Raw genomic sequence first — 10,636 nt, forward strand, 5'->3', positions numbered from 1 at the left:
GTGCTGGTGTTGGATGCCAATTCCTCTGACTTAACAAAAAAGGGGGGGTGGGATTGGACCATTTCCTGGAGGTCATGGGGATCAATGGTTATTAGCTTTAATGCCATCTGACATTTATTGTGCAATTGGTTGGCCCCTGCTGGACTAGATAGGCCATGGCTCCGAGGCAATGCTTATGTTCTTATGTTTAAAAAAATACAGATGCCTCCGATGTCCACTGTGGTAAAGGATTTGGAAATAATCCTAGAAGCCTATTCTGCATGCTTTCTCTATTTTGTTATTCTTTCCACTTCCTTGGAATGTTGGAGAGAAATTTCATTTGTTTATTATCTCTGTCTTTCTGTCTATCAGCAGGATAACTTTCCGAAAACCACAGAGTGAGAGGAATTAGATATGGCAGAAGAAGACAACAAAAGAAATGTAGAGCCTGAAAATAAGCCAGATCAAGCCATTGACTGCAGAGGAGGGGTGAAAAAATCCAGAATGCATTTCTATGGAAGAATTTCTATGAAGAATGTCAATGATCCAGGTCATGGTTGTCCCAAAGGTGCTTTTCCAAGAGGCAACTGGACTTGGGTTTTTCTCCCCTTCAAAATGTTTTGCTTCTCATCCAAGAAGCTTCCTTAGTTCATTGTTCAGAACCGAAAAAGCGTCTTGGATGAGAAGTGAAACATTTTCAAGGGAAAAAACCCCAGTCCAATTGCCTTTTGGAAAAGCACCTTTGGGACATTTCTATGGGAGACACAGTTGAGCAGCAGTTGGGAATGTTCCATTTTAAACACTCTGGTCATCTGACTCCAAGTAATGCACACATCTTTGGCATTTGTAATGTGTGCATACATAAACACCTATGCAACGCAAGGCAATTATACGGTACAAACTAATATATGTCATATTTATTTCATATTTATTCATTGCACAAAATTTTTTTAAAATGATACTTCCTATGGTAACTGCTGGTAAAGGGGGTTGCACGTTTCAGCTACATTGTTTGCTGTTTGTTTTGTTTCTGCATTTTTTTTCATATATATATTAAAGCTTTTTTTTAAAAAAATTCATGTAATGGTGTAATTTTTTATTTAAAGGGCTAATTAAAAATTAACCCAATAGAAAGAATCTCTATATCAGCTGTTCAATGAAGAGAGAAGAATGCTAGCAGGCAATGATAAACAGGAAGAATTGCTGAACTCTTATTTCTGCTTTGCTCCAACAAAAAGGTACATTTCACCTAAACAACCATGAAGGCAAGATGAACCAGTTCTGAAGCCGGAGGTTAACAGAACCATGCTCAGGTCTTATCTGAGTTAATTTAAATCTCCCCAGAGCTAGATAAAGAAGAGCATTCTCATGATCCCAACAACTCTATATGTATTATATTTGAAAAATGCAGGGGAACTGGTAATGCCAAGTGATTGGAAGAAGAAAACTTTGTATCTGCACCTTCAAAAGGCAGGAGAAAGGAAAATTTGGAGAAAAACAATACTCTTCATCTGATATCAATACCTGAGAAGTCTGTAAAGTTAGATCATAAAAATATTGCTGTACAAGCATCTTGAAAGCAACCTGTTAACTGTCAGTAATCAGCATGGATTTATCAAGAATAGATCTTGACAAACTAGCCTGATTTCAGCTTTTTTGAATGGGTAACTTCTAGGGGAATGTTGACTACATGAAATAAATCTGAAGTCATCAAAGTGTCAGATACCTCATAGTAACCTGATAGTCAAGCTTGTTAGTTGTTATTTAGAAATATTTAAAAATGTTCATCAATATTTCTCATCAAACTGGAATGAGGTGTTAAGTGGGGTGCAACAACTGGCACCCTACTTAATATTTGTCACCATTTTTATTAGGATGAGGTAGAAGGAATGCTTATCAAATATAGAGGGAATAACTAATATCTTAGAAGATAAAAATAACGTTCAACTGGATCTTGACAGCTTAGAGAAATGGCAGAAAATTACAGATGGCAACTTAACTAAGACAAAGGCAAAGTTATTCACTAAAGAGAATTCAGTGGGGAGGTATAGGATGGGGATCAGTGGTGAAATCCAAATTTTTTTACTACCAGTTCTGTGGACGTGGCTTGGTGGGTGTGGCGTGGCTTGGTGGGCATGGCTTGGTGGGCGTGGCAGGGGAAAGATACTGCAAAATCTCCATTTCCATCCCACTCCAGGGGAAGGATACTGTAAAATCCCCATTCCCACCCCACTCTTGGGCCAGCCAGAGGTGGTATTTGCCGGTTCTCCGAACTACTCAAAATTTCTGCTACCGGTTCTTCAGAACCTGTCAGAACCTGCTGGATTTCACCTCTGATGGGGATGTATGATTCGATAGAAGCAGTCATAAAAAGGATTTTGGATTAGTAATTAACTGTAGGCCGAATGTAATTCAGCACTGTTAAATAACTGCAGAATAAAGGAATGCAATTCTAGCCTCATTCAACAGATACAATGCGGTTTCCAAATCAAGGGAAGCAATATCCCACCGAAGGTCAGCATTGTGGCAGTTCATGGCACTGTAGCTTAAGGATATAGCCAAAATGGAATAGCTTTGGAGAAGGGCAGTAAAGATGATTAGAAGAGTAAGTAGTCAAGACATTTATTCCTTAAAGAATTTACTAGGGAGATTAGAAATTAAGATCTATGAACAAAGGGTTTAAGACTCAATGAATCCTATGAAGAAGGAGCTGAATATTTTTAGCATTGAGAAGTGAAGAGTTAGACGCAAGGTAGAAAAAGCACTTCTGAAATACCTGAAACGGTATCATCAGAAGAAAGTCAAGACTTATAATCCATTGTTTCATAAAGAAGAAGAACATGCAATGAGGGACATTTGTTATAAGAAAGCCAATTCCAGTTGAATGTTAGAAAATAATGACCTAATAATAAAATCATTTGAATTGCCAATTATCCAGAGAAACAATGTGTTTCTCTTCACTAGATGTGTTCAAGTGGAAGCTAGTGGGAATGCTTTGATTTGAATTTCTACTCTGAACAGGAATAACTGGCTTCTTCCAATACAGTATAACTGTATTTTGCTATGAGGTCATGCAGACAGAAAAATTCAGTTCTGTAAGTTTTGCCCAAAATATGTGTACGACTGCAGTATAAGCCTATTTACCTTTCATTCTATTGAGCACAATGGGGCTTATTTCTGGGTAAACATTAAAAACTATTAATTATTATAATACCATTCTATATGCCAACAAAAGAATATGCTTGCTCTGAGGATCTTACAGTCTGCATTTAGCCCTGGGGAAGATCACAAAGAGCAAAGTTAAAAAAGGAGAAGATTAGAGGCAAAGACTTATTTAGCCATACTTACTGAATACTGCATTGTATCCATGGGGAGTAGGGACATTTAAAAAACTTTGAAAGAAAAATAAAAAACACTGGCATGCCTTGATCATCTACAGTGACTTTACTTTCCACAAGTGTCAGTGGTCAGCAGTTCCTGACAGGTTCCATAACATTACTTATGGTTTCTCTGACATCTATGCAACTTGGCTATTACTAGCGATCTTAAACCTAAATGTTTTCCAGAATCGTGGATTTTTATCTGCTGCCTCCAAAACTGAACCACTGGGTAGTTTGAGGTGAGTTTCTTTCCCTCTGACTTACTAGGCCCATAGCAACAGATAAAGCTGTCCTAGAAATGATGTTAGATTGAAGGAGGAAAAGAAGTTCTTCAAAAATCTCAAGCTATTTGATTTCACGGTTGTTATGAAGGACTAGCAGGAAGTGCAAGGCTGTTGTCAGCCAGATTCGCAGCACGTGGATGATAGAGAACAGCTTGTACCTCAGACACATGAATACAATTCCAAACAGCAATCAAAATAAGTCCAAAAGTAGGAAAAGCGGAGGAAGTTATGCTTGTTACAAAAGGAACAATTTATTTGGGAAAACAACAACTGCTCTCCAATTGAGGAGAATTAGGCCTATATTACTGTTCTCCTTTTTCCTTGAATTACCGTAAAACCTTTAAACGGAAGAATGAATTTTTATTATTGGGAGCTAGTTTTTTTCAGTTTGATGTTCTCTTGATTTTCAGTTAAGCAGGGTAAATGGTCATTCTACTTGAGAATTATAAAATATTCAATCTATTAACATATATAGGGTATCACCTTCCCAAGGCTGGTAAAAAGTTGATTTTTATAAAAGTTCAAAAGAGCTAGAATTATCTGATTTCTTTCTGAAACATTACTTCAGTCAAAGTTCTATAATAACCAAAAATAGGCAACCTACTTCCATGAGAACCAGTTACTCCTCACATACCTACCTCCTTTGATGCTTATGAGGATTGTCCCTAGTTCAGGGATCAGCAACCTGGAGCCACATGTGGCTCTTTCTGCTGCAGCTCCCTGTCACTCAAAATATGCGTCACAACCACCAATGTGCGACACCCACTGGCATGTGATTTATTGAGCTTTTCAATCCCCAATAAGCCAACCAAGAAAAGAAAAATTTCAGAAGAAAACAGAACGTTTAATTTAACTACAAATGCTAGTTTTGTGGCCGCTCAAGAAATAGTCAGGCACGGGAAGAGTTTTGTGGCTCGGGGTGTTTTCTGTGGTGTTGAAAGAAATATCCATCTGGGTTCAGTTCCAAGTGGGGACAAAGACACTGGAAACATGGAGGCTGCTTGGAAAGATGGTTTAATGGTGGCCAGGATCACATGGCTTGAGATCCTGAACAGAAAAGGGCGAGATCCTGTGCGCTCCCTGGCTTTATGCTTTTTCTGAGCTTTGAATTTCCTGGGGCACAGGAAGAGTATCCTGATTGGTTGTCAGACTCCCAGGTGGTCTAGGGGTCTTAGCTAACATTGTAGGTTGTCCCTCAAGCTTGCCTGAGCCTTGCCATGTGGTGAGTTTCTGTTGTATTGTGTTGCAAATGATGGTCCATTGACAAAGGTGGGGGGATTGAGTGAGCTTGGTTGAGGCTTTAATGGCCCATTGACAAAGGTGGGGGGTGGCAGGAAGTTGCAGGAAGCTGCTTTGTCTTTAAAACATGTTTCTCCATTTCTCATCCAGGGAAATATAATATTCTGCCTTTTTAAATATTTTCTAAAATATTTCATTCTTCTAGGAGGGGAGTAGGTGCTAAATTCCTACAGTGGGAAATGGGTCGAAATGGCTCTTTGAGTGTTTGAGGTTGCAGACCCCTGCCCTAGTTGATTATTTCTAAAAGGCTTTTTAAAAGAGTCTTTTAATAAAATGTGAAATAGGAAGCTGATAGGCTGCAAAGTCAAGTACCAGCTTACATCAATTTAGAGCATCATATTTTTTAGCAATGCCCTTGGTTCTTGTGAAGGTTGTACTGAGATAGATGGATCCAGTGTGGGGTACTAGTTTGCCTTCAGGTAAGAGTGTTGTTTGCTTGATCATACCTATCATAGCAGTCTTTGGACAAGCTCTTTTTCTCAAAATTCCTGTTATGCCCCCTCTTTGCACCTGAAAAAATCTGACTCAAATTTGACAGGATACATCAAGAATGAAAGTAATCAGTTTTTCCTTTACACAAATGGCTATCATCCATATCTACCTGCCTACCTATTTATCTTCCTATCTAATATTCTATTTTACTTACCTACCTACCTATCTTTTTTTCTTTCTCTCCTTCCTCTCCCATTTATCTTCTTTTTAATTGCTCTTCTTTTTAATTACTACCAATAGACAATTGTTATGGGGCGCAATTGTTGCTTCTTCTTTTTTTTACATTGTGAGTAGCTGAGAATCTATGTATGACTGTGGCAAGGTTTAAATGAGATTGATCAATCAATACTTGATTGAAGAGCATCCTTGCTTCATTGGATCTCTGCTAATAAGTATGAGTCCAATGATCATCAGATTATCAGAAAGTATGTGAGACAATCATTGGAATCAAGCCTACAAAACAAGCATTAAATTTATAGTATAAGGACAGCATTACTTATTTCAGTCCCTTCTCATTCCAAGATCTTTTAACAAAACACCTGTGCACTTTTAAATTTGCAATAAATGAAATTTTCCAGAATCTCTTACATTAAATACGAGTTCCATGATATTCTTCCAAAAAAATGGGCTAATCTGAAAAATGGATCTTTTTTCTCTAAAAGTAAATGTAAAGATTAGCAGGTCTACCCAAGCAAACACTCAATAAGAAGGGATATTAGAGAGTGATAAGAATTAAAGTATGTTTCATTACTGTAGTTATAACATGATTTATCCATGCATTAGAATCACCAATCTATAGAACTGAAGAAAATTTGAAAATTATTTACTATAATCAAACTTTCTATTGACAGCAGAATCTACATTCCTGAGATGAACATCCATCTTCTGAAGTTGGGAGATGACAAAATAAATTTTAATTTTGACATAGAGCAAAGAGCCGTTTCATTCTGCCTTGAACTTGATGGTCCTTCTAATATTTAAAGTCTTCCATCATGTCAATCAAATCCAGTTCAACCTGTCCTGTACTCTCAGCTCTGTATCAATCTCAGGATTATATACTCTCTAAGTGGTTTACAGAGTCAGCATATTGCACCCAACAATCTAGGTCCTCATTTTACCCACCTCGGAAGGATGAAAGGCTGAGTCAACCTTGAGCCTGGTGAGATTCGAACTGCCAAATTGCAGACAGCTGGCAATCAGCAGAGGTAGCCTGCAGTACAAATTCCTCATGCCCATGGCTTGTCAGTTTGGTATCCCACTTTACTCCATGGACATGCCAGGTATTTCATTTGCCACTTCTTATCTTGGAGATCCCCAATAAATAGGGAAGCAGCCCATCCTTGAACCAACAGAAAGAGGACATTATGGGGCAATCTTGCAACTGCCAACAACCAGACACTCAACAGAACTGCCTACAAGATTAGGGTGAAGGCCTCTAACTACATGCCAGAAATCATCCGTATCCATAAAGAACCCGGAGAAGAGCATCCTAATTAGTCTATTTATTGTACAAAACTTCATGGCAAGCATCCATCTGCCCATGGGTGTAATGTATATAGGAATGACTCGAGAGGCAGGAGGAAGAGCTGCAGCCTAGATAAGTCTGATAAACAAAATCAGAACCTGAAGGAGGAAGGATGGTGAAAGCATCTCAGAAAAGTAAAAATAAAGGAAGGGCGAAGTACTTTAAGATTTGCAAGACTGTTGTGAGCTTTCCAATGTATTCCATATAATAAAAACAACCAGCACTACTAGCTTACATTAACAGAATCTTATAAGTCTGGAAGTTACTTAGGTAAAGATAAAGGTTCCCCTCGCACATACGTGCTGCCAACTCTAGGGGGCAGTGCTCATCTCCATTTCAAAGCCGAAGAGCCAGCGCTGTCTGAAGACGTCTCCATGATCATGTGGCCGGCATGACTCAACGCCAAAGGCACATGGAACACTGTTACCTTCCCACCAAGGTGGTCCCTATTTTTTCTACTTGCATTTTTATGTGCTTTCAAAACTGCTAGGTTGGCAGAAGCTGGGACAAGTAACGGGAGCTCACCCCGTTACAGGGCAGCACTAGGGATTTGAACCGCTGAGCTGTGGACCTTTTGATTGACAAACTCAACGTCCTAGCCCCTGAACCACCATGTCCCTCTGAAAGTTACTTACATATAGTTAATTTCAACAACCAATGCAAATAAAGGGGGAAAGTTGCATCATCACACTGAGAAGAAGGAGAAAGCTTATATTCTGCCACGGGTTTCTTAAACTCTTAAATTTAAAGGGCCTTAATCCAATAGAATTAAAGAGTACTTCCAAGACAAAATGTTCATGCTTAGCTGGGCAGAGAGAGAAGTAAAAAGGCAGGTTGAAATACAGAATCTGTGAATAGTAAAAAATTAGTTGGAGCAGGACTGGTGCCCTCGGTTCCATTTCGAGCTCTGAATCTTTTACAACAGGATGAAATGTGGCAGGGCTTTGGTTTATTTTTTTTCTCTCTGCTGGTTCTTGAGGTAGATTCTCAGCTTCTAACTGACTAGTTTACCTTCTTATTAATTGTTCAGTAAAAATTAATGGTTCATCTAGGCTCCAGCCTAGCAACTCTTTCATTATAATTGCTACAATTCATTAGAATTGTATTCTAGGGTTAGAATTGTAGGCTAAAATTTCTTTTTTATACGTAACAATGAAGTATTGCTCTAACTTTTGTTTTTAAAACAACAACAACCCTGTGCCTTAACTATAAAATCTTTGCTGAGATGGCATCAGCTGGAGAAAATGCAGTTGTTCTTATGGCCTCATTGGAATGAAAACGCTAGTTCTAACTATCAAGAAAGAAAATATTTTGAAGCTTGAGATAACTCAAAATCAGGTCTCTTAATCCAGATTTAATTTTGCCATAATTGGACTATTTTTCAATTAAAACAAAAATATGTCAAATCCCCTTGAATGCCATCAGAGTAGTAGGTACTAAGCTCCACTGAAGAACTTGTCAGTTTTGTTCAGTTGTCTAATCTAGAGCTGATGAATTTAAATTTATCAGATTTCACGGGGGCAGTAAGTAAAGTAGCAGACAGGAGGGATTTGAAACTTTGGTGGCCTCCGTGTGTGTTCATTAGTTCCAAAATAATAATTTGCTATTAGCATTACTTTCTCCCAGCTTACAATGATTGCCTTTAATAAAAGGTGCTTAAGTCAAGTATTACCAATCTTTAAACCATGAAGTGTTCAGAAAGTTTTAGCTGTCTTGTATACTAGTAATATTTTGCAAGTCCATGCAGAACAAAGTGACTCATTTATTGACATTTGAATGGAGACTCAAGTTTTTTAAATTTAGTCTCCACATTGGGTATACATTGGGAAGGGAGGGAGGGAGGGAGGGACATATGTCAAATACTTTAGAAGTATTTGAAGTATCAAAATATTCAGATAATCTTCATGAACTAGAATATAGAACAAAATCTATCAAGATGAATGTCAACAGAAATAAATGCAGTCCTAAATTTGGGTAGAAAAAAATAAAAGACACGAGCACAGATAGAAAAAAATCATACAGTATCAAGCAATTGTACATGCAAAAAGAATACAGATTTCTTTATGGCTCACAAACTGAACATTAGCCAACAGTGCAAAGAGAAAGAGAAAAGAGAAAACTTTCATAGTCAAATGATATCATCTTGATTGGATTGGTCTGGACATCACAGACTAGGAAGAGCATTGATTGACTGTCATTCAATGAATTATTTGTGCCTACCTGCCAAGAAAAAAGATGGATTTGATAGGAAATGTTTTGGGGGGACTAAAATATAGCACGGAATAAGCATTTCACCTTCAGATCAAGTGGTGTTCTTTACTGGCCAGATGTCATGAAGAAAATCTATCTCTGTGGTTGATAGAAATCCAAAACAACTTGATAACACATAACCAGTCAATGAACTGAAATTGGCTACATCAGTGTTGCAGATATTTTGTGAAGGGGCAAGCCTCTCATAGTAAGTCTAGAGAAACTGTAAAGCTATTCAAGGAAGGCAAAGAACATTTCCTCCAAGTCCATTTAGTTCTCCTTTTAAACAATTCAATCAACTTTTCAGTGGCATTTACTCAGGGAATTTAAAAGAGTTATTTCTTGCAATTATCATGCAGGATTTTTAAAAAAAAAAAATCACAGAAGATTTTGTTTTATGCCAGAAAGTGTTTGTGGAAGAGGAAAGGGAAACAAAAACGCAGAAAAAGAAAAACATAAGGAACAGTGGCATCCATAACAAACTGTGGTAAGAGAACGTGATGTTGTTACACAAATGTCATAATTACGTACTTATGTATTTGTATAAGGCATTGCAACATACAGTAGCAGCATTTGCATGATGAGGTCATCATGCAAATGTCATTTCCCTCAACGCCCACTTGATGCCCATGATAGAAATGCAAATCTCATACAAGCCACAGGTATTTGAAGGTCAAGCCTCTTTTGCATTCTTTGCAAGGCTTAGAAATGAAGGCAATGAACAAACTCAGGTTCAAAGACCTGAGGTTCTTGCCTGCCAAAACCATGTTTTGCTTTTAAAGTACCATATTTTTGTACATTAAGTATATACTATTGTAAGTAGCTTACTATGAAATACCGTAATACTAGTAATACATATTAATGCACCATATTTTCAAAAATACATTTACTTAAACATACAATTACTTTGAGTTTTTTGTGTTGCCATTACTAAAATTTTAAATAAGTAAAATTGCTGCCCCAAATTTCACATTTCCTAGAAATATATTTTTCCTTTAAAAAAAATTCTTCCAGGAACACTTTTTTAAAATATTTTTTATTGCATTTTTTCTCTTTACTTATCTTTATTATATATTTAACAGTTCTATGACATTATTCATACAACTAGAACCAATATTCAGTACATTATTTACATTCTATTTCTAAACTTTTTATACCGTTATGTACATTTCCATTCCTTATTTCTATTCATACCATTTCTCCTATACCGCATAATATTCCGAGTCATCCTTTCCCTTTAACTTTAATGTGAGCTTATTCATTTCCACGCAATCAAATATTTTTTGAATAACTAATCTGTCTGGCAATATATTATCTTTCTTCCAATACTGCGCAAAAGCAATCCTTGCCACAGTTAATATATGTAACATCAAATATTTTATCTTTATAGCCAGGAATACTTTTCTATTAAGCACTTGACTTGTCCA

General features: G+C 37.2%; 1 protein-coding gene across 15 annotated transcripts in view; it reads left to right on the top strand.

The window, feature by feature from the left end:
• Positions 1 to 1,040, top strand: part of DIO3 (iodothyronine deiodinase 3) — a 161,171-nt gene extending 160,131 nt beyond the window's left edge. For all 15 annotated transcript variants that reach the window (XR_009152678.1, XR_009152670.1, XR_009152673.1 and 12 more), the window contains one exon: positions 352 to 1,040. The gene's annotated coding sequence lies outside the window, so the exon portion shown is untranslated. The remainder of the gene's footprint in view (positions 1 to 351) is intronic.
• Positions 1,041 to 10,636: the final 9,596 nt, after the last annotated feature.

This window comes from Ahaetulla prasina, chromosome 1, assembly GCF_028640845.1.
Source record: "Ahaetulla prasina isolate Xishuangbanna chromosome 1, ASM2864084v1, whole genome shotgun sequence".
In the NCBI taxonomy this organism is placed as follows: domain Eukaryota; kingdom Metazoa; phylum Chordata; class Lepidosauria; order Squamata; family Colubridae; genus Ahaetulla; species Ahaetulla prasina.